This window comes from Lutzomyia longipalpis, chromosome 1, assembly GCF_024334085.1.
Source record: "Lutzomyia longipalpis isolate SR_M1_2022 chromosome 1, ASM2433408v1".
Taxonomy (NCBI): Eukaryota; Metazoa; Arthropoda; class Insecta; order Diptera; family Psychodidae; genus Lutzomyia; species Lutzomyia longipalpis.
In genome coordinates this window covers 18,937,066-18,963,111 of record NC_074707.1, presented here as the reverse complement: position 1 = coordinate 18,963,111, position 26,046 = coordinate 18,937,066, and the positions used below count along the sequence as shown (strand labels likewise).

General features: G+C 35.5%; 2 protein-coding genes across 7 annotated transcripts in view; both read left to right on the top strand.

Annotated features, from left to right (window-relative positions):
• Window positions 1-26,046, top strand: part of LOC129795896 (dystrophin, isoforms A/C/F/G/H) — a 221,833-nt gene that overhangs the window by 98,293 nt on the left and 97,494 nt on the right. The gene's annotated exons all lie outside the window — the stretch shown is intronic.
• Window positions 1-26,046, top strand: part of LOC129795959 (dystrophin-like) — a 63,698-nt gene that overhangs the window by 6,083 nt on the left and 31,569 nt on the right. The gene's annotated exons all lie outside the window — the stretch shown is intronic.

The following is a 26,046-nucleotide window of genomic DNA, read 5'->3' as shown; positions in this document are numbered from 1 at the left end:
ATACAATTTATAGCAACATCGTGTGTGTGTTTCTGATTTCTTTCACTTCTCTTCCACCCGCGCCATAAACACAGAGAAAAATGCAGAGACGATATAGGGAGGGGAACGAATATCATTTGAGTCAACAGGTTTTTCATTATTTTCACCCTCGTCTAACAAAAAGATTTTCTTCTTGACAAAATTGGGCCATTTTTTTCGTTCTCGTGGATAGGAAAACTTTTGGTGAATTGTCTTCATTCTTTTAGTGAGCTCAACGTTTTCTTTTTGTCTCATCCAAGTGCTTCTTCATCAATTTTCTTCACCTCCCCCAAAGTAAAGTTTTCATCGATATATTTTCTCACACATGAGTGCCGAAAGACGAACAAAATCGACGACAATCAATAAAAGCGTCAGACAATTTGTGATTTTTCCAGCTTTTTGCTCTCACTCTCTCTCGTGTTATCATAGCAGGGTTATTGGACGCTATACGGCTATGTTTACATTTGATGGATATTTTAAAGATTTCTGTGTTTTAAGAAAAAATTATCTTCTTTGTAAGGTTCTATTTAGGAATTAAATTAGGTATTTAATTGAAATTTTTTCATGAATTGTTTGCAAAAATAATTCTTTCGATGCTTTCAGCTATATATCAGAGCTTTTCTTTGGTAAAATAACAAAAACAAAATCCCAAAGCTTTCAAAATTTATGGGATCAATCTAAAAAATAATTTAGTTTAAGAATAAATTCTTCCTTTTGACCTTGATTATATTTCTCCCACTAAGCCGGAAAAACAGCCATAAGAAGCGAAACATGTAGAGAAGGAATTTTTCCTGACCAAATCCACAATATTTTCCAAGTTGACAGAAAAAAATTTTAGGCCCAAAAAGGCTAAAGGGGGAAATATCTTGTGATGCCCTGTGAAACATACGGTTGCTGGTAATCTGGAAAAGCCCCGATAATAAACAATATTAGAGATGGACTTTATGTGGTTGTCGGTATGTGGTTTTGATTTCACCACACTCTCCCCTTTTTGGGGATCATTTCATCATCCTCATCCACCCTCCCAGATTGGAGCGGAGTCTTTCGAAATCCCCTTTTTGGCCAAGGCTTCTGCAAAGCACATGGTATGTGTGTGTGTTGTCCACATGATTTTAGCCCCGAAAGACCCCCATTTACCCCTAAAAGACAGAGTATGAGGCAATCAGTGGCACATGTGAGAGCCTCAAAGAAGGGTAGGGGGTGTGTGGAATTTCGCCCGTCCAGAAGATGGAAAACCTCAAAATGCGTGAATTAAGCATAAGAGACTCAAACTGTCTCACTCAGTGCCTCAAGTTGTCTCAGAAAATATGGTAGCCATCAATTCCCAACTAGATAGAAGTCTATCTGTCACCGTAATCCCCATTCTAGGAAGGAGATGAATCTCCTGGAAATCTTTCAAGCCACTTTCTTCCGCCCCTGTCTCTCTGGTACAATGAAGAACCCCATCATTGCACCCTCTTCTCAACAATCTTGTATACACACAAGTCCAAAAGTCGAACTATCAAATGGTCATAGAGGAGTTTTAAACTTTCCACGCTCACTCCCCTCATTTTTTCAAAAGAAAAATCTGCAACTCTTCTATGTGAGGTCAAAAAGTACATTATTTTCCTTGAATCTTCGTGCTTTGGAAAGTTTGTGAAAATGCCACACACACAAGAGGGACAAAAAATAACAAGAAAAACTGCGAAGATAGCAAAGAGAGAAAAATAAATGGTGACGAAGATCAAATCAACAGAAATAACACCATCTCACGCTTACAGATAAACAATCAAAATCAACAATCACATTGAATTGAATTACACACTTCTTGATGATGAAATTACATAAAATATACAACAAATCGGAAGTGTAAACAATTTCCTCTTTCGGTTCTCTTTTCTTACGGATCCTGGCGGCTGTTCCTTCCGTTCCATTCACGAATATGCCATCGAGGATTCCTTGTTATTTTCTCTTTTTTTTTTTGGCAATGACGGGTGGCAGACGAAAAAATTGGCAAAACCTTAAAGGTGAATGGTAAAGAGACACGCCGGGTTGAAAATTGTCAGTGGAGGGAGGCCTACAAGCTTATTTGACGATATGCAAGAGGGGTGTATTTATTTTGTATGTAGTTATATATTTTGATTCTTTACCTTCTTTACCTATCTCACAGGGAAAGAGAATTCTTTTATAGAAAATTTCCCTTGTTTTTATCTCTTGCCGATTAGCTTGAAAAGGCGACTAATGGACGTTAGGATAAACAATGAGACATTCTTTTTTTTTCAAAAGCTTCAAAAAGCTTTATTAACACAGGAATTTCTAAATAAATGAGGCTCTAAATTCTTCAAATTCTTGAAAAACTTCAAACCATAAATGCAAAAGAATTCAATAATTGAAAACTTGATAGACTAAAGTCTTGATTGAAGAGAGAGAGAAATTATTCATTTTCCCATTGAGGTGCAATATATAAATAGATATGTATTATATTTTTTAATTCTCCTCTCATTTCCTCTTATTGAATAATTTTTGTGTCTTCTTTTAAATAATTTGGTAACCCGTAAAAATTGTATGTGTTCAGCGTGCGGCAAAGTTTGGCCATTCGCCAAATTATGTTGAATTAACTCCGGTCTTCCGGAATTTGTGGTAACACAGAGTGAGTGGTGGAAGGATGAAGAAGACGCAAAAAAACTGTGAGAGGAGCTTTCTTGCATGAAGTGACCATTTGTATGCATTTCAAAATGGAAGATTCGTTGTGTGGGTGGGAGAAGATAGGAAATTATAAATGTATCTACGTTATGTTGCACTCGGTGTTGGCAAAGAATGGAATCTCGAATGAATTAATATTCAGTCCGGAGGTTGGAGTGTAAGGAAATGGGAAAGCATTGAAGCCGTTTTTTTCTGTGCCACTGTCCATGTTCTCTGGTGTGACCAGTTGAGGTTGGTTTTCTGAAATGGGGGTGGAATAGCATTTTCTAAAATGTGAATTCCGCCACTGCTCACAGTTCTAGGATGGTGTGGTGCCTTTTACTCTCACACGCCGAACTGCGGGGACTTGTGTGGGTGGGAAAATGGGAAAAATGTTGGGGATATGTGGTGCGAGTGTGGGTGAGAAAGCTGCGGCTTTTATGGGAGAGGGACTGGGGGTTGCAAGCCATCACCACCACAGTGTGACCAAACTAAAGTTGAGTGGTCCTCCACTTAAGTCATTTCCTATCGCATTGTTTCACTGTTTCCGCCTAATTCCTCTGTTCAAATTTAACTTTGTCTGCATTTGATTTTCAGTTTAAATGTTTAAATGAGGAGAAAAAAAACGAGAAGAACTACATACCTACATATACATATATAGTACCTACATACATATTTGCTTAACAGAAGAGAGTTAAAGTTTTGAAGCTTTTGATGGCATAAAATGCGCTTATGCTTGAAAGCATAATACTTGAGTATACTTACAATAAATCTGAATATAAAATGAATGAAATACCTGCTTAATATTTGGTATGTTTTGTGAGAAAATTGACAAAGTGCATTGTATATAAAGATCTCACCCTCTCACATCGCCCTCATAAACCCTATTGGATTCTATTGCTCTGAATTTATCCTTTGTTCAATTGAAATTTCAACTTCCAGATTGGAATTTATCCACATTCGGGGATTGTTGTTGCGCAGACGAAATAACCAAAATTTGTGTTGAGAAAACAAACATAATCCCATCCACCCCTTAAAAAAAGACTACAAGAACATGTTCTGAATATAAGAACATAAATTTTCTTTGTGAAAAATCTCCAAGTATTTATTAGGAAATATCTGTGCTAGTCACATGCAAGTTTTGTGTATGAGCAACATGGGCTCTATAAATGAAAGTTTTTCAGCACTACTAAAGGATTAAAGTTTCAGAAGAAATATTCTGAAAATTCTTGAAATTTTGGGTTAAATTTCATTAAAAATGAAAGCTTAGATATTGCTAAAAAAATTTTTATTCATAAATGAGTGCGCTAGGTAAGACTACCAGGCGTCCCCATCTTGATCTCTTGTTATTTTTTTTTAATTAATAATATCAATTTTTATGATATTTATGTTGAAATGAAACAGATACAAAGACATCCCTATTTACAAAAATATTTTATTTTTACTTCAAATTTTCCAATTTTACTTCAAAGGAGAATTAAATTAAAGTTCCATGTAAAATTGAAGTAAAAGAAAAATATAACAAGATTTTCAGGAAATTGATTTGAAAAATTTCCATTCATTTCCATCCAAAAAGGAAAATATAAAGAAACCTAAATTCTTCTTTTTTTGGGAAGTACATGTACCAAAACCGAAAGAGATTCATGTGATTTGCGAGAGAATGAATCGAATGAAAAGGATCTCCTCAATATATGTATGTATGTATGTAGGTATACAAGAGAGAGAGAAAACAGAGAGACTCGTTGGGAAATTTATCTCGTTCGCCATAAATTTGAGTTAAAAATTTGAATATAAATAGACAAAAACGGACGGATTGATGGAGCCAATAGATTTTTCCATTCCAAAATGGGGATGCAAAGAGGAATTCAGGAGAGAAATATCGAACATATTTCAATAGTACGGCACTCTTGCACTTTTTTTTTCTCTCGCTATGTGTGCTCTAACTACCCCCCGAAATTCTTCGTCTCCCTATTTTCGGCGCTTTTCCCTCCCATGCTCCCACCCTCTCTGGAATTGATTCAACCTCACAGCAAACACTTTTGAAACATAATACCTTGAATTTCTCTCGTACACCTCTCTCACCCAATGAGTGGGACCCTTTCTGCCGACAGGGACAGGAAAAAAACAGCAGCGCGAGAGCTTTTGCTACCCCTGCCAAAAAACGGGGTAAATAAAAATTTTGTTGGTCGCCTACACAGAAATGAACTGTGGGGTGGGTGAGAGAAAAAAAAGCTTCGTGGTGTTTGGCTTTTCAATCCTCTGCGACACTCTTTGAGGGCTTTTGTGGTGAAAGGCATACAACCACACCCATAAAATATGATGGGTAAAAAGGAACAAAATACCGCAGAATCCTTTTTTGTGGACAAATGCATGGACTTTTTTTGTGTCCTTGTGCGTTCTCTTAAGTTTCTATTTACATACTTTTTGTTGTTGTATAATCACCCAAAGGGGATGTTTTTCCGTAAAGTGGTGACTCTTGTGGCAAGACGCGACTCTGCGTATTGTCTCAATTGAAAAGTTTCCCATGGCCTCTTTTCCTTTCCCATCAATGCGACAAGCACGAGATGGGGATGCTTTGCAGACAAAATACTATTTGCAAAACTTTTTAATTAATCAATTTAAATGCAACGAAATCATCCGCCTCGCAATTGTCCCTCACAAATAAAAGTTAATTCTCAATTCTTACCTCCTACAAAAAAAACGTTTCATTGAGACGAGAATAGAGAAAAAAAACTCTCTTAGTTTAAGAAGAAAATCTCTCCTGTTGAGGTATATATAATTTTTATTACTCGATTGGTGTATTGATTTCCACAACAAGAGGGAGTGGGTACGTAAAAAAATGAGTAAAATCGGACAATTGGTCGTAAAAAAATCCCTCCAATTTATTTGTTTTTACGATAAGCATCGAAAACGAAGCCACACACACAAGGGTTGCAAAACCAACCCCCCTTGTCCGCAATTAATTGCAACCAGGAAATATTTTTGCAGCAATCTCAGAGGAAAAGCCGACGAGGGGGAGAGCTTTTAGTCTGTTTACTTTTAATTTATTACATGGCATCAGCAATTGATTGTAAAATTGGTATAAATTGGTGTGAAAATCTATTTGGTCTTTTAATCCTCTTATGTGTCATTTTTTATCATCCCCTTCATTCGCTGTGTTTCCCGGTAAAATCCCAGCTAACACATAATAACTTTGACTTTACTTACTATTTATTAACGTTATAATAACGTTAGATTATCGTAAAAAATGGTCAGAATTTCGTCATTAGCTTACTAAATTCTAACGTCAGAATAACGTTATTATTTGGTAAGTAAAGTCAGTAAAAATTGAGGCATTTTTAGTCATTTTGCAGAAATCAAAGTTTTAGTCATTAAAACATTACAAATCTATTTGTAGATGATCAAAAAGCTATTAAAAGACGTTTTTGCTTTATTTACTTCATTTTTTTCGCATAAATTCAATTTTTTGTGTAAACGTTGGAATATCGTCAGAAATAAGTCATTAAAGGTCAGTAAGATGAAAAATCAATCATTTTTTCTATCATCAAAAACTAAATAAAATGGCATATAAATGCATTAAAATGATTGTTTAAAAGAGAGCAAATAGTTTTAGAAGCTATTTTGAGCAGAAGAATCTCATTTATTATATAAAAATATACTTTCAATTTCTTCCTTAACAACGTCAGTATACCGTAAGAAAGCACAAAATTTCTGACCCTCCATCAACTTTGGCTAAAATTCCTGCCGAAATCTCAACGTCAGAATACCGTAAGTATACTTACCCTCCACCAACCTTTGGTGTTGAGGGAGAGACAGAAAGAGAAAGACTGCGTGGGATATTTCTTTTTTGTATTTCTGCACTCTTCTTTTGACCTTTGACAGGCGTTTGTTTTGGTTTAGGTTTTTCACGATTTTCTCGAATAAATCAATAAAAATGAGCAAAATGATCAATGAAATCGTTAAAGGAGATCATAATGAGGGTGCGCCAGGTCTTGTTCATTAAGAAATACGTCATTTATTGCCACAATTTTAGTATTTCGCGCATGTCATATAACAATAGGGAAGAATGCTTATACGGATGACCAAAATTGTGCGTAGGTGTCTTGGAAGACCTTCTCTGAAATTCACTAAGGGAAAAAGAGCGTTCAAAAAGGGACATCCGAACGTAAGGAAATCCGCATAGAATTTCTTAAGATTCACATGTAAACCTATCGCGAGCACAAAATTAAGATTAATTAATCAGTCTTTTTTTCAATAAAAAAGATCAAAATAGATCATTTAATTGAAATGATTTTTATCAATTTCTTGCAATATTTTCCTACAGTTTATTTCAAGTTTTTTCCAGAATAAGAGAAAAAAATACATTAACGTACATATAATATGTATTGCATAAACTTTTATTGCCAAATATCACATTTTTCTTTTCAAAATAAATATTTAAGGTCCTTAAAAACCCTAAGTTATTCCCAGGTAGGCAATTTAATTGCCCTTGCTTTGCAGTTTACAAGGGTTGCTCTCCTTATCTCTTAAATGTTTATTGCAGGCTTGCAGGTCATAATCCGTATAAGACAAAATGTATTAGACTTAGTTTTCAATTTGGGTACATACTTTTAAAGAAATACTTCTGAGAAAAAGGGTTTAGGTAAATATTTGTTTTCCTTGAAGATTAAATAATATTTAATTTGATCGCACTTAATATGTTTTCGTTTTACATAAAATAATTTACTGATGCACACACTTTGATTTTTGATTTGATTCGATAATATACGAAATCTATTCAAAAATATAATAAAGTTTATTAAAAAAAAGCTCTTTTTCCTCTACATTATATATCATTTATCTGTTCATTTTAACGTTTCGGCCAAATACAATATATGTGACAAAAATTTTTAAGCTACGAGATATGGCGTAGATTTAAGTGTCCGGGAGTATCAATAATTTTTATAGCGAAATTCAGGATATTTAATTGCCTTTGAATCAAGCCGGGTCAGCATTTTAAGCAATAGGAAGGATGTCTAAGACATTTTAAATGAGTAGTAAAGACAGAGTCTATTTTACATCATCAGAAATATTCCAAAACTTTTTATAAAAAATAATTAATTTTTAATAATAAGTCCATTTTAGGTTCTTTTTGATTTATTTGTGACGGTAAAGTATTTCGGCATATAAATTTGAGATATAGAAAATTTCGAAAAAAAAATTATAAATATTCCTTGTAAAATACCATAAATATGGTATATTGGTAGGGAAATAGAGAAGACACCATTATCCTATGCTACCATGTATGCTAGAGAGAGAAATATGTTTGGGAAATTTTTTTTGGGATGCCATGTCAAAAATTTCCCCTTTTGGTCTCAAATTTTAAAGGTCAGTAGAACGTAAGAAAAAGGTCAGAAATTTCTTCCAATAACGTTATTCTGACGGTGTACTGACTTTCAACGTGGGTCTTTTTTATTCCCCATTATCACGTAAAATGACTTATTTTTGATGAATTATCAACGTTATTCTAACGATCATTTTCGGCACATTAGACTTTATAATGACCTTTTGTGCCAACTGGGATGTTGCGTCAAATACACCATGGGGGATTTTCCGCGTATATATGTTGGTACATATTGGATGATTTTCAATAAAACGGGCGAATTTTCCGCATGATTAGCAATGTGAAAAGCTTGTCTAATTAAAGTGAAAACCATTTGTGAGATAATCGCGGAAATCCTTTGGGGTGTTGTTTCGGGTAAAATTACGTTAAATTGGATTTATATTGTGTGTGTGAGAGGATTTTTAGCTTAAACTAAATACCTTATTTTTAAATACCTTATCTGTCTTCTCTGTAATTCTTTCGAATTAAGGAACTTTCTTGGTGAAAGAAAACGTAGAAATTTTAAAGCAAAAGCTGTAGAGTTTTCTTCTCTTTAAAAAATTATTAAAGATACGAAGAATTGTAAGAAAAATCATTTAATAGCCTAAAGGCTCTACTCTACAAAATGTTTAGAAACTCACAAATACAAAAATTATAGGCATTTAAGCAGAGGCATTAACTTTAACTGGATTCATCAATTTAAATATCCTTTACAAATATGCATAACATACATAACACAAAGAGGATTATTTCCTGCGACCCTTCGTGACCCCCTTATGCTTTAGGGGTGGAAAAAAACGAGGAGAAAACATTGATTTTTTTTCTTCAACTCTCACAGTCGAAAGAGTCGGCTCTTGTAACTCTGTTTGTGGATTTTAATTGTGCACACACACAGTGTGTCTGTAGTACCACACGAAGGGACATCATAAAATTTACTTTGCCCTCCTTTTCCGCCTGGTTCGGTACATACTGCACATATCCTTTAATACAAAACGGGGGCACAATTTTCAATTTTATTTATATAGTCTTACATAAATTTTATGCTTCTCCTGTCTCGCATGAGTTTTGTGCCATCCAGGATGGAGTACCATCGGAGGTTTGTGTATATGTGGCAATATTCTTGAAAAGTCAAGTGGAATTTCAGGCTTTTGTGTCTGTGCCTTGTGGATATAAAGAATCAGTTGGATGCTTGTCTCTCAACTCGAGAGATTCAGCTGACTTTTCCACCCATTCTCCACATTTTTACTCCACATATACACAAATCTTCTCTGCAAATGCATCCTCCCACCCAACACACTCATACACAATCTTCAGCTTCTCATATTATTGTTGTTGAGTTTGGGTTGTGTTTGGTTATGCCAGAAGGGAGAGATATAGAATGACTTCCAACCAACTATATGTATAGGTACTATAAACTCCCACAGACGTGGGGGAGTTTTCTTTTCCTCTCTGCGCACGGAAGGAGGTTGCGGGAAGGAAGGTTGTGGTATGGCGGGTATATAGGAGCATAAGATGAATGTTGCTTGCTTTTGTGGTGTTTATGCACATGAAAATATTTTTCGGATATAAAAATAGATTTCAGTGTAAATTTAATCAACATGCAAGAGAATGAAATGAGATGATACAGAAAAAATATTATATTCACCATAATTTCCATAATGCGCTTTCCAACATACTGCTGGATGTGCTCCATTGATGGTCAATGTAGCTGCTGCAGGAGGGCGGGATGTTATGTATTTTTAGATCAATAGAATGGGATGAATTATGAAAATCGATTAATAAGAATCCATTAGACGCTGCTGAATTCATCCACTATTAGACTGCATTTTCCCAGACGTTCGAAGTAGCTAAAATTAACCCTCCAGCGGGTACAGATCATATCAAGTTTCTCATGTCATTTCCCTCTGATTTATATTGGAGAGCATAACATTGCAGTTATGGTGTGCAGTGGTTTAGTTATTAGTTTAATTTAATAGAGAGATAGTCATTTTATCTCGGAATATTATTTATTTTTATGGGAAAAATATTTTTCAAGCACCTCAAAGCTATACATGTATTAAGCTTTTTTTAGCTGTGTTTCTTTCAGACACAGCTTTTGTGTACCGAGCAAAATCGAAAGTCGTCAGATCGGGCTCAAACTTGGGATGAGCACGAATTAGGGTCCCCACATTCCAAAAAACGTATGCGCCAAAAAAAATTTTTTTCCGGCCGGCCGGCCGGCCGTCCGGCCGGAGTACAACGCTAATTTGCAAGAGAACGGTAATAGATAGAGACTTGCGGTAAACGGCAAAGTTTAAATATCGACTGGAAGACGTCCGATTATGAGGTCAAATCCACCCCCCCACCCCCCCGTCCGCCATTTTGAATAACCTCAAAATTTTGTTTTCGCTATATCTCAGCCGCTATTATAGCTAGAAGGCTGAAATTTTGATATGTTGTAGGGGCCATCAAGAGCTTTCCAACGATACCTCATTTTCGAAAATCGGTCAAGCCGTTTAGTCAATATGGCCGCCACAATTTTTCATCGAAAATCGACCATAACTCGAAAACGGCTTGACCGATTTTGATCAACCCGGGGTCAAATGAAAGATCTCAACAAACCCTACAACTCTTTAGAACATCCGAAGTTTCAAAAGTGACCGCTAGGGGGCCAAAAATCAAAAACAAAATTTTCGATGAGTTTTCGATGAATATCTCGAAAACGACGACATAAATTTTTTTTCATTTTTTGATATGTTGTAGCTGATCATATTATCTAGCTTCATGCCAAAAATGAAGAAAATCTATGGATCCGTTCTCGAGATATAGCCTTCCAAAGTTGACATGTCATATCTCGGGTTCTACAAGTCCGATCTTGATCAACTCAAGCGCAAATGAAAGGTTTCGAGAAACCCTACAAATGTCTAGAACATTGCCACTTCGAGAAATGACCGCAAGAGGCGCTAAAGTCAAAAACAAAGTTTTCGAAAATTTCGAACTCGAATTTTTCGAAAATGGCGACATAAATTTTTTTCATTTTTCGGTATGTTATAGCTGACTTCAAGACCTTTCAAACAAAAAAAAATTTATGAAAATCTATGGATCCGTTCTCGAGATATGGCCTTCCAAACATTTCTTAGGGTATGACTTTTCAACTTTTCCCGACTTTGCGCGTATTTAAATTAATTCGCGTTCTAGTTTGCTCTCACAAAATTGGTACACTGAAAGAAACACAGCTCCCGTAAGCTTGGTCAGCTTACCAGTACATTTTTAGCTGTGTTTCCTTCAGACACAGCTTTTGTGTACCGAGCAAAATCGAAAGTCGTCAAATCGGGCTCAAACTTGGGATGAGCACGAATTAGGGTCCCCACATTCCAAAAAACGTATGCGCCAAAAAATTTTTTGTCCGGCCGTCCGGCCGTCCGGCCGGCCGTCAGGATTATAAACTTAAATTGCAAGAGAACGGTGATAGATAGAGACTTGCGCTAAACGGCAAAGGTTAAATATCGACCGGAAGACATCCGATTATGAGGTCAAATCCACCCCCCCACCCCCCCGTCCGCCATTTTGAATAACCTCAAAATTTTGTTTTGCTAATACCTCAGCCCCTATTATAGCTAAAAATCTGAAATTTTGATATGTTGTAGGGGCCATCAAGACCTTTCCAACGATACCTCATTTTAGTCAAGCCGTTTAGCCAATATGGCCGCCACAATTTTTCATCGAAAATCGACCATAACTCGAAAACGGCTTGACCGATTTTGATCAACCCAAACTCAAATGAAAGCTTTCAACAAACCCTATAATTCTCTAGAACATCAGAAGTTTCAAAAGTGACCGCTAGAGGGCCAAAAATCAAAAACAAAATTTTCGATGAGTTTTCGATGAATATCTCGAAAACGACGACATAAATTTTTTTCATTTTTTCATATGTTGTAGCTGACCATATTATCTAGCTTCATGCCAAAAATGAAGAAAATCTATGGATCCGTTCTCGAGATATAGCCTTCCAAAGTTGGTATGTCATATCTCGGGTTCTACAAGTCCGATTTTGATCAACTCAAGCGCAAATGAAAGGTTTCGTGAAACCCTACAAATGTCTAGAGCATTGCAACTTCGAGAAATGACCGCAAGAGGCGCTAAAGTCAAAAACAAAGTTTTCGAAAATTTCGAACTCGAATTTTTCGAAAATGGCGACATAATTTTTTTTTATTTTTCGATATGTTATAGCTGACTTCAAGACCTTTCAAACAAAAAAAAATTATGAAAATCTATGGATCCGTTCTCGAGATATGGCCTTCTAAAGATTTCTTAGGGTATGACTTTTCTACTTTTCCCGACTTTGCGCGTATTTAAATTAATTGGCGTTCTAAGTTTGCTCTCACAAAATTGGTACACTGAAAGAAACACAGCTCTCGTAAGCTTGGTCAGCTTACCAGTACATTTTTAAATAAATAAATAATGAATAAATCGTGATGGAGGCGCCTGGTAAAAAAAGATTCTGCAGAAAATTGACCAGAAAAAAGTGCAGTGGAGACGCCAAGTCAATCTCACGGATCAGAATATTTCTTTAAAATTATCTATTTAATTTTTAAAATTTCTTTACCATCCATCCCTTAAATTTAAATAACAATGGAAACGCCTGGTTGCTTCATACAAGAATGTCCCTAAAAGAATTTTAGGTAGTGTGTGTAAATTTCCTTTTTGACTGTCTGAATCATCTCAATGAAATTTCTGTCGAATATTTTCATTCATACAAAGCATGTGGAGATTGTAAAATATTTGTCTGTGTTCCTTGTCCTCAACTTCCTTCCACATGGGGAAAAAAAGTGTGTTCTGCCTCATTTTCATTCCAACTCTTTGTCATAAATATCGCACGAATTTTCAACGACAGGAATTCCGTTGAAATGCTCATGATTTTCTTTACTCCCCACACCCCACATGAATGTGACTTCACAAATTTTTGCCATACTGTATACGACGTGCCAAGATACTGGTTAGTAGATGTTGTATATGTACTGTATGTGTACACAACCATATATAGCCCAAAGTAGATGCACTAAAAATGCAGGATGGGAAATTTTTGTGCGGTGAAAATGGGTTGCTCTCTGGGTATGGTGGTACAGCACGAGGATGCCGTTGGGGAAAACCATTAAAAGAAGTGGAAGAAGCCTCAAACTCTCGAGTGTTTTTTATTTATATGCACATTGTGCAACATTTCTCAGTGCTTCCAAAGCACATTTTGTGAAAAATGCACCCCCTTTGCGTGAATTTTATACTTCGATGCGAGAGAGACAAAAGGTATTTTCCGTTTCCTTCTTGATTCATTTTTTTTTTTTGCAAAAGCTCACCCGTTCATCTCAAAAGAGGGGTTCTCTTTTTTTTCTCCTCTTCCAAGCCAACGGGTTAAGCATGAGGAAGAGTATGGGGGATGAAGGTGTTTTTGGGTGTGCAAAATGAGGCCATAATCGCACACCTTATGTGGAATATTTTCCACGTGACACCTTTCAAACAAATCCATTCAAAGTGTTGCCATTCACAATGTCCTTCCGGGGTCTCTGGGGCGTAATGTGTGCGCTCTACCTATGAATGTGATGCTGCATAGAGGGATGGAATAGAAAAGATGCTATGACCGACTTTTTTTTTATTCTTCCATGACGCTTTTTTTTTCAAGCCCCAGAGTTCCCATCGTTTTGCACCTCTTTTGCGCCAGATATAATGTGAGACTTTATCCTCACCTTGGACTCCTTTTTATTGTTCAAACTCACACATGGGAGACAGATACACAGACATTTTGCAAAAGTGTAACGAGGCAATGATTTTTTAAGCGGAATTCAATGTTCAACAATAAAAGGATATTTTTCTTCTTAAACTGCATTGGGAGGTATTATAGATTTTTCACCTGTAATTCGTGGAGACAAACCAATGAAGCGAGGAAAGTTTTTTTCTTTATTTTTCTTTTTCTTATTTCGGAAAGGACATTGTAGATAAAACCCAAAAAATAAATCCGTTTAAGGAACATTTTGAATTTTCTTTGGTATTGCGATATCGTGACACAATTAAAAGCGAATCAAATAGTTTCCTTCAGAAAGCTTTAATTTCTATTTACTGTTTTGGTGTTAAAATTTCCCTCAATTTTCCTACAAACACGTTGAGAAGAAATTGAGAGTATTTCTATTATTGAAAATTGATCTAACATGAAAATTAAATTCACATGAGTATTTTATCTCTCCTTCCCAAGTACCTAAACACCAAATAATCAATATTGGAAATTATTTCCTCAAGTGGTTTGACCAATTTTGGGTGCATATCATGAAAATTAATTAATACTACATAGATATTGAGTGGAGGTTTTCCAGACTTGTCAAAGAACAACCAAATACTTGTGCATAAATTGGCTCTGCTCCAGCACAACACCCAGGAAGTAACCACAAAATTCGTTAGTGGCTGGTAAATTGTTAACGATCTCATGTTGAGCTTTTTCACTGCCTGTCCAAACTACATACATAGACACACATACACTTGGCGTCCCTGAGGGTTGAATATGAGGAGCTATTATATGAGGGTTGAGTTTTGCATTTTGTGCATCAACGAAAAACTTTCTTCTCCACACTGAATGCTCTACCACTCAGAGAAATTTGGGTGATTATATGGATAATATTCCACACAGAGTGGCTGTTTGGTTTCATTTTCGGTTAAGCCTTTGGGTTAAGGGTGGTGGGTGGGGGAGGCTTTGGGTGTAAAGGTCATTCCATTTGGACCAATACCAAGGGAATGGGAAAACACAAGAAATACCATTAATAAATAATAACGTCATTTGGTCATCACAGAGGGAACAAACACGGAGAGTGGTCATCCATTTATCCCCAGGAGCGACATAATCTCAATGTGCTGTCCTTTATGCATTTTCACCCTCCTGTCCTAGGCACCGGAAAGCCCCACATATATATGTTTGTAGGCAAAACATATACAAGAGAATGTCAAGCATCTCTCTCTCCTTCATGCGGCGAAGAGGCTTCAATCCCAATGTCCACAAACACCCGAGAATCTTTAGCTCTCACAACAATTTACAAACATTGTTGACTATCATCATATCCACCCATATATAGCTGTTGGGTTGGGGTGGATGGAACATGACTAGTATACACCTGCACTTAAATATTTAATTAAATACATCTCTTGCCAAGAAGGAGCTACTTCTATGCGCATCCCGCAGGTGACAAAGTGCCAAGAACTTAACACCTTTTACCCTCATTTTCAAAGACAATTTTTTCCCCATGAGCTAATTTGTTTGTTTTCCTTCCTCTCGATAAGAATCACAAAATGGGTGATGAGATTTCCCTCCTCCATCGTCGAGGGAAATTGTTAATTTTTGTACCATAGTTTACCTAAAAAGGTAAATTGCCCTTTTAACCTTTTCCACGGGGGCACAAAAAATACCTAGCTGTCCTAATGAGGTCAATGAGAGGAAAAAATGATCATTTTTTCGGGTGATTTGAGCTATATGTACAATGTAAAACAAAAATTAAATTATTCAAAAAGTTTCCTCGTAAAAAGGAGAATTTAGAGCTGAATTTCTCTGTTCCTAATTCTTGGGATAAACCAACTAACATTGTTTCGTCTTGTGGGATAAATCCCTCTTTTGGAATTCTAACATTATATTGATCCCGAAGATTCCCCAATATAAAGGGTTGAGATGTGTGTATACGTTCCTATTCGAAAGATAGGAATGATGCTACAAAGTTGCTTGTTTAGGAATTTCATCAGTCAATTATGCACGTTACACTCAGGAAGGAATGCCATAAGCTATTAATAATGTTCGGGATTCTTTTGTTAACCACCACCAACACCTCCCCCCTAAAGAGAATGATGTGGCACCTATTTTGCCCCAAGGGTGGTGTTTCTTTAATCGCGCCAAGTCATCTGGCAGTGGGGTGGATGATCCCTGGAAACCCTTAGGGTAGCTAACGGGAGGGATATTATGTTGTTTGATTGATTCCTTTTACAAATTGACTCAATAAAATCATTACTATTGCATTCCCGACACTTTCTCACAATAAGCACCTTGTAGTCGTGCTCCCAAGAAGAGGTGTGTGCTTCTATTGTATATAAAATGTACATAAAAATACATAACGAAGACCTCTATAATAGGATCTGTCAAACCTCCCACTTGTGCACAATTATTAGTGAATGTTGTTGGACAAAAGAAGCATATTCCATAAATGGAAACTAGGTATTGCATAGAAGTGTGTATCATGTGATGCATTTTGAGTGTCTTTATGCACTTTGAATCATATCATGTGAAAATTACAGTGAGGGTAATTTTATTCCCTCTTCCATGCGAAGCTGCTTATTGCAAAAGAGCTTTCTCTCTCTCTGTGATGTGAGGAAGTTCATGGGTAATATGGGAGCGAGAGCTTTTTAATATTAATAGCTGTATGCAATATGTATGATGGTTTTATGGATATTATGCATATGTGTTGCGGTACGGGGGTGGATTTTCGCAAATTTCCCAGTTTAACCACTTGAATATGTGTGTAAATTTCTTATGTCATCTGAACACAAAATAATGTGTATATGCTAGCAGGAGAGTTTACCATGCTCAATCCTATTTACGATATCTCTCTACGTGCTCAATTCATCATTTAATTAAGGCTAAGTTCTTCCCCAGGATGACTTTGGGTGTGTGTTGTGTTGTGTGTGTGTGTATCTGTGGTACCTAAATGGGGCGATGGTTGTAATGATTGGGTGTATATGCGCGGAGAAGGGGGTGTTATGTGTTTTCACAAGGTGGATGAAAATGAACAGATGGAAGAGAAAGCAAACATCATCAGAACATTGAATTCAACAAGCGACAGAATCGTTCTCCAGCACACACACTTTACCATCTACGAATGATTTTATGTGCAAAACGATGGGTTTTGAGGTGGAGGGTTTTGGGGGGATGGAGGTATTCCACAAAATCAACATTCTGCATAACTACTCTCCACTGATAGGAGAGAAGCTACATATAGTCGCGCAATGTAAGCAATTCATCAAATAAACCTAATTTGATCACGATTAATCAGACTGACCTCATGGTAAGCAACACCATCCATGCATATACCTCTCAAAATGGCTATGATGGTATAGGCTGTGTGGCAAAGAGGGCAGTTCATATGAGGGGAGAAGGAGGGGTGAACCAATGCACTCCAAGTCAACTGCCACAGAACAATTTGTGGAGGGCTAAAGTCAATGCAAAAACGAACCATGAGTGTTGGATTTGATTAACTTGCACGCAGTTGAATTGCTAAAGTACACTGCAAATTAATTCTCATCAATATTAAACATACCTCTTACTATACATAGCCTCCCTTTTGGATTCCATGCATCAGGTGATTGGATTATGTGCGAGGCAATTAAATTTGATTGAAAATTTACATCATAAACCACACAAAGAGAGCTTTTCACAGACTTTATGATTTTTTTAAATGGATTTTTTTCTAAATTAATTTTCTTTTTTACAGGTAAGTCGAAATGAAGCTGTGCCCTACATATTAAGCTGTTCAGTGACTGGTAAGAATCACAAAAAAAAACTATACCGTCAGCTGGGGTGAATTGATATAGAAAAATTGAATTTATTGTTTTCTTTTTTTTTTGTTTTTCCCATAAAATGAAAGTCCTTTTTTATATTTTACACAACAACATTTATTTTTATTTCTTTTTAGTTTTTGTTAGATTCTTTTGAAGTTTAAGACAGTTTTCTAAAGATTTAATTTACCCCAGCCCCAGCTATCGGTAATCTCTTTCACTCTTAAACTTTTTAGTCAATTTTTGATTCCGATTTTTTAAAAATTAAATTTAAATAATTTTCTCAAGCAATTCCAAAAAAAGATTTTATCATATTTTCTGTAAAACTCTCGTTAAGAATTAAAAGAAGCGATTTAGGCAAAAAACTAAAACTAAGAGCTCGAAATTGTACTGTTTTCCATTAATTTCAATAGCTGCAATTCTTATGCAAAGAAGATATGCATGAGGAAAGACTTTTAGCCAACAAGGAAGAACTGCATAGGAGAAGATTATCCCCAAAATTACATAAGTTAACCCCTGCAGGATTTTATGTATCCTTGTGAGAGCTCTGCAAGAGAGGCAGGATTTCCTCTCACCGAAAGCTCTCCAAGTTTCCCATAAAATTGATTAGTATAAAATTTACAACAATATAGACTATATAATTGCATATAGAATGAAATTGATGCCATGCGGAACAGTTTGAATTTCCTTTCTCTCTCTGTGTACACACAAGAAGCTTTTCGAAGGAAGGGTGTAAAACAAAGTGTTGTATAAGTTGCTTTTAACCCCACGGAGTTCACAAAAGCTCTGTGTATGTGCACACGAAAACTTTCATTTTGTGGCTTCAACTTGGCAAAAGAGAGCTAAAAGACGACAGTGAGGAGTCTTTTGTGGTGAAGATTCGGCTTTGCAGTTGAGTCCGACATTTTCTTGTGAACATTCACAAAATTTCCTTCATTTTATGCATCCCATTTTCCTCACATTCTCTCATTTTCATTCTAAATAATGTCACTGTCATTTCCTGAAGAATTTTCACCCATAAAACTTTTCGAGAAATTTTGACAGTGAATTGTTGTAGTGAAATTTTCATTCATTCCCTGAGAAAGTCATTGCGATAGATAAAGCTCTGTCTTGAAATTTAGAACAGATGATACTTTATAGGTACTACTACAATTGGTGTATGTCGTGATTTGATTTATTTGTTAAAATTTAGAAAAGCAGAAATTACTTTAAAGAAATTAATCATGAGACAAAATAAATAAAATATTTTTAGCACCTTTTAAGCAAAAATTAATTAAAATTAAACTAAAAAAAAGAATAACAACTTTATGAAAATTCTAATTCCTAATATGCCGTTAGGAAAACTTTGTGAAAATGCCGGAGAAAATGTAATTCGTTATGCTTGTAGTCTTGTTTTAATGCCAAATATTTATTTGGAGCATGCTCTGCTCAGTCTCTAAAACTAATAAAAACTAATTCAACAGTTTATTCAAGGGGAATTTATTTAATGCATTAGAGTGGAATTTCTGAGAATGAAATTTATATCGTTTGTTTTGCGAATGTTGGAATATTTCGAGAGTAAAGTGACTTAATCAAATTAAACTTTATTTAGAAGAAAAGCTTTCTCTGCATAACTATAAATTTTATAGAAAAGTGTTGCTATTTGTTCGTTGTATTGTACGAATATATTATTTGAAATAAAACTTATAATTTGTTTTGAATAGAGAAACTAAAAGAGAGCGTTTTATTTCCTACAGCGACGTTTTGATATATTTTTAATTCAAAGTTTAATGTGTCTTTATTTTAGCAAATAGATTAAACTTTATCAAGTAGAATAATGAAACTTAAAAAAAAACATTTAAAATATTTTATATCAAAATAAATAATCAAATATTCAAAAAAAATATATGAAAATTAGTTTATTTTATTCCAATAGAAGACTGTTTACCACAAATTTCTATTTATCTATTGATTATAAAACATATAAAATTAAATTAAATATATATAAATGTATATATATATATATACATTATATATACATATAAAAATGCAAAGATAAATATATAAACTGCAAAGATAAATAATATAACATGGATGGAACAGTATAAAGCGAAAGAACGGTAAGTAAAACTTACAGGCTGTGATTCTTTCTTTGTCAGTGAAATGTGAAATTGACTGAAAATTGAGGATGGGCAAATTTTGAGGAAAGCTTTCTCGCGTACCGAATCACAGCCAACGCCCACGATTAAGGCATTTCACAAATTATCTGCGCGTTGGCTGTGATTCGGTGCGCGAGAAAGCCTTCCTCAAAATTTGCCCATCCTCAATTTTCAGTCAATTTCACATTTCACTGACAAAGAAAGAATCACAGCCTGTAAGTTTTACTTACCGTTCTTTCGCTTTATACTGTTCCATCCATGTTATATTTATTATTTATCTTTGCAGTTTATATATTTATCTTTGCATTTTTATATGTATATATAATGTATATATATATATATACATTTATATATATTTAATTTAATTTTATATGTGTATATATAAAACGCCCCGCTTCGCGTGGCGTTGGTCTTATGCAACTCAAGATATGACATGTTTACTTTAAAACGCGATATCTCCGGAACGGCTACATAGATTTTCTTCATTTTTGGCGTGATGAAAGATATTATAGCCAGCTATAACATACCAAAATTTGAAGCAATTCTATAAAGCGGTGCTCGAGATATTCATCGAAAACTCATCGAAAATTTTGTTTTCGATTTTAGCGCCACTTGCGGTCATTTTTTGAACTTGCAATGTTTCGAGCAGTTGTAGGGCTCATTAATATCTTTCATTTGAGCCTGAGTTGATCAAAATCGGTCAAGCCGTTCTCGAGTTATGGCCGATTTTCAATGAAAAATTGTGGCGGCCATATTGGCTAAACAGCTTGGCCGATTTTCAAAAATGAGGTATCGTTGGAAAGGTATTGATGTCCCCTACAACATATCAAAATTTCAGACCTCTAGCTATAATAGTGACTGAGATATAGCAAAAACAAAATTTGGGGGTTATTCAAAATGGCGGACGGGGGGGTGGGGGGGTGGATTTGATCTCATAATCTGATTTCTTCCATCCGATATATGAACTTTGCCGTTGACCGCAAGTCTCTATCTATTACCGTTCTCTTGTAATTTAGCGTTATACTCCGGACGGCCGGACCGACGGCCGGACGGAAAAATTTTGGCGCCACCGTTTTTTGGAATGTAGGGACCCTAATTCGTGCTCATCCCAAGTTTGAGCCCGATCTGACGACTTTGCATTTTTGAGTGTACACAGAAGCTGTGCTTCTTTTAAGAAAGAATCACAGCTAAAATTCTTTTAAGAAAGAATCACAGCTAAAAAAGGAAATAACACACAAACCTACCACAAAAATGCAAAAATAGATGCCAAAAAAAAGTTTAAAATAAATATCTAAACATAATTTGCATTTTGAGTTGTCATAACTGTATATTAAACTAAAATTTATGCATATTCAAAATTTTCACAAACACATTCACTGATGCGTGGGTGGAAATTTAAATAAATAAAATCATAACTGAACAGTATCTACCCGCATATGGCTGTGAATATTATTTCTCTTTATGATATACCTAGTGGAAATTTTAAGTAATTCACCTTTACGTACAATTTTAATTTTAATTAAAATTTTACTTCGATATTTTGATCCTTATGAATTATTCATTGCCCATTTGACAACATCACAGGTGGAGCTTTCTCTCTCTATTTTTTTTTTTTTGGTTAATCCTTTCTCGCAGCACTTTTGCATGAGAAGGTATCGCAACACATAGAGGTGAAAATCACTTCAATGGGTACCTCAAAGAGCAATTTGCTGGAAAATTCTTGCAAAATGGCTAGATGAGTGGAGAGAGATAAACTCCATGCAAGGCGGCTATGTGGAAATCACTCCAACAGTAGTGAGATGGACAAACATGGTATGCTCAGTATGCATAGAGATGGAGGCACAGGCATACACCCAAGATGGTTTCATTTAATCCAATTTTAATTAGAATAACACGATTGGATTGTCTGAATGTGCCTCATATGTGGCAATATTCGGCTTTCTCTTCCATTCTCAAACATAAATTGCACACAACATAGTGGATGGAATGTCCTAAACCATCCAAATAATGCATTAAACTGTGCCAGGGTTTGTGCCCATGTGAATTTCCACTATGTTAAGGCAAACTTTCTCTCTCTCTCTCTCGCTCTTTCACTCACTTTACTCTCACCAATGGAAATAAATTTTGCATTTCTCGTATCTCTACCACCAATTTCATCCCCCCATTCTCGGAACTAACCACCCCCATTCACATAACATCCCCATATATAGCATGTTTGTTGTTCAAATTCATTTGCCTCTTTGCCATTAAAAAACATGAAAAATAGCAAAATTCCATTCACATCAATAATAGCAATAATATCTATATAGATATGGTTATGCTAAATTAATTAATTAGAATATATTTTAATGGAAACTAATTAGTAGTGCATATTTAGAATTGAATTTGTTTATTTAATTAATACAATAGATTTTGTGTGACAATGCAAAATTGCTTTTAGTATCTGGAATGTTGAATGTTTGCTAAAATCTATATGCGGAAGATTCCATTTATTTTGCATTAACTATGTAGGTATACAGTGGAGGCGCCTGGTTATTATCTAAATTTTCTATTATAAGTAGCTCTAAATTAATTTAATAGAATCTTTATCACAAGAAAATCCAAAGAATAATAAAATTAATAAAAATTGGTAGAATGAAACATGCTGTTTTATGCGAACACCACTGTATCATATACGTACATAACTGCATTACTCATTGCATTGAAATGTTTATAAGAGAGTGAGATAGTGATACAGCAAGCATCAATATTGTAACCCCCGCCCTGAATGAATGACAATGTTTATTTAAAATGCCTCTCCCGCGGTTAATTATATACTAACTTTACATACATTTTGCGCAATAATCCCATCAAATTGTGCATGAAATTTTAAACAATTATTATACCATGCGCAACATTATGTGTCAATCTCGATTGAGAATTATGGAATTTGTTAATTTTAGAATAAATATGAGAGGTTTTTAAAATTAGCCTCTGTGTGGTTTCTTTCAGAAAAGGGTTTCTTTTCAGCTGTTAATCCCTTGTTTCAAAAAGTCTATTTTAAAAAGCTCTAACCAGTTGTTTATGTTTGTTTGAAAGCTCTGCCAGTTCAGAGAACTTTCCTTTTAAAAAAGCTAGTAAAAAATTAACCAAAAGTAAAACTTGAAATTCATCTTTGAAACAATTTTAATTTTTCAATTAAAAATTAATTATTTCTCTGGTTTTAAGTTTCTAATTAACCCTTAATTGGAAGTATAAATGAACTGCTATTGAAGTTTATATTGTTGATCAATTACTCAAGAGGGAATTAATGTACAAAATTGATGCCTTTTGAAGGCAACGAGGAGGAAGCTCTTCAATATTTGCTTCAAATTGTTATAATCCCAGAGACGCAAGGTTTGTTAACAAAGATATTATCCTTGGTAAAGGAGTTCAAGGGGAGCTTATCTATCAAATTACTTCGAACTTTTGCGAAACAGCAAAAATTAATATAACGTGTTTTTTTATATTCTTAAATTTTATTTTTAACTAAAAAAGTTGTACTATGTTTAGATACTTAAAAATTATTATTTTCCTGAACATTTCGAATATTTTTTGAATTACCAAATATTTCGAATATTTTGAATATTTTGCACACAAATAATCACCCCTTTTGTATGAGATAAAATTATCATAAAAAAAACTTGTGTGGTTATTAAACTCCATTGTACCACGGGGTGCATTTAATTTCTCCGTGAAAAAATCGATTATATTGGAAAATGGAGAAATTTTGCGAAATGGATTTCCCATTTGGGGAGGGCACCGAATGAGGGGAGGATATAATGTTGCAGTATAATATGATAAATATTTAAGTGTGTGAGTGTGTTAAATGTGATAGCTCGGTGGAAAATTTATGGAACCAAATTAGATTGGGCTGAAATGATAACTAAACTCAAACTATCTCTCTCACCCAACACACAGCACGGTTGAACATTATAATTTAAAATGGGGTGTATGTGTGTGTGGATTCATCCCCTAGTCCCCACGGGAGGCCTTGTAGTTTGGGTTTTAGGTTACCCTCGAAAGAGTTAGAGGGGTGGTGGTGGGTAGTATGTACTGGGGAGCAAATGCAAGTTGGATACTGTGAAAGGGGGGAGGTGGGTTTGGGTTTGAAAATGTGGCAACCACAATAACCCGTTTTCAGGGGTGTTATAATACGAATTTAATTTGTAGAGCCCATTAATGTGGTGTAATTTGTGCACAGCAATTAAGTTTACTTCCAAATTCCATCTGGAATATCCGTGCAATGTTCCATTTATGCTATGTAAAGAATCTAAGGACATGCATGCCTGCTATACGCCCTACATATGCTGTGTGCAACCCCAAGTGGGTGGGCATGTAGCGATAGGAGAAAAGACTTTGCACACTAAAAACTCCACGTGCTTCCCCAAGGCTATGCTGTGTGAGGGTGGTATGGGTTAGCTAAAGGGGGGTTGTTGGTTATAGAGCATTAGTGTTGATACACCCTTGTCGCCAATGAAATATTCACTGTGTGCTAAATAAGTTCTATGAATGAAGAAGTAGGTCTATGTCTATAATACATTCCGCATATATAGGGAAATGCAGGGAAAATTAGAATTTCAACCCTCATTTTAGGGGGTAGTAGAGTGTGAGGAAGGTACTACACACTACCACCCGTCTACTGAAATGGTTGTTTGTGTGTCAAAATATCCGTGGAATACCCCGAAATTGTCATCATTTATTGAAACTTGTGTGGCTTTTCTAACGGAGAAAATTGGACTCAGACACACAACCCCCATTGCCTTTCCATGGCAATTGCCAAACGAAGCAAGAATTCTCCGCACCCAAAGTTGCAGACTCTGGATGTTCCTTTTTGGGGTTTTTGGGTTTGTGCGGAAGTGCATCCAGTGGCAAAACATGTGTGCAAGTGGCGGAACATTCTGGGGTTTGGGGGAAATGTGGAGGATTCGTTCACACCCCTCTTTGAAATTTAGTCTCATTTTCTCTGATAACTTCCATGTGTGTATAAATTTAAATGAAGTCTATGTGTGTTAGTTCTTGTGCACAATTCACTTTCTGCATACAAGACACACCATTTGCATAAATTATCGCTTTTACCACCCCTTTAGGTACTCTTCCTCACCCCCAAGCAAGCCTCCGTTTTCTCGCATTAAGGGTGAATTTTCAAACGATTGAAGATGGAGAATTTGCAATTCTCTGTGTGTGCCGGTATATCATGATATTTACATTGAAAGTTCATCTCTGGCTGCCATTGAGATTGCAAATTTGTCGTATTAGGAGATGTTTAAATACCTGGAAAAGTCAGAATTTAATGTAAGGCTTTAAATTAATTATTAAAGATTCAATTTAATTAAATTAGTTCCCTTAATTTAATTTCTTTTCAAGACGAAAAATATCTTTTGAAAAATATTTTAATTTGTTTACTCTAAAGCTGTATAAAGCATAAATAAGAGCTTTCGCATGAAAACTTATGTTTTTTTTCTGACTCTCTAAGAAGATTTAGAACACTCAATCTAAAAAATCCCTCAGGAATTTCAAGAATTCAGCTTCTAGCTTCCCGGCACCACAGGATATTCAGTTAAGAATAAAAACTTATCAAGCTATTGAACTTGAGTTGCTAAATTCCCAGGTGAAAGCTTCAGCAGAGAGCTTTCAACAAAAAAAATCTCTCCATACTCCGCAGTATTTTCTTCACAGTTGCGAATTTTCGAATCTCACAGTGTTAAATGAAGCAACACAATAGCCTCGCAAGTACCTCTCCCACACCGATAAGTCGCGCTATCTCTGAAATTCCCGCAAAAGTATACTCAAAAGTTCACCGAATTTCTCAATACCTTGTGCCAAAGAGAGGAAGGTGATACGGTGAAGGAGAAGAGAGGAAATTGTGTCGAACGATATCTAGATAAATCCTTCGACATGCCACTTGAGGTTGAGATTGAGGGTTGATTTGACACGTTTTGCAAATACCAGAAAAGGGGTTAACTTCTCATCGTGCTGTGAACTCCGCACTGACTTGCTCCACGGTGGTGTTCTGGATGGAAAATGGTGTTAATTGATATGAGCTCCTTCAATTTAGTACATTTGCGCTAAAACCTTCACTAACACCCTGGTAATTAAATAAAAACCCCGAGCACGATGGATGGGGGGGGAGACTGGGTGCTGTGGGTTGGGGTTGTTACACTAATGAGATAAAATGTGTAATGCGCTTGAGATTTTTTTTGTTGTAGTACTGTACAGAATAACCCTCTCGTTGAGATTCTTATTAAAGCAAGACTCCTTATGGAGGATGATGAAGCACTGTCCCTCTTTTTTGTCTCC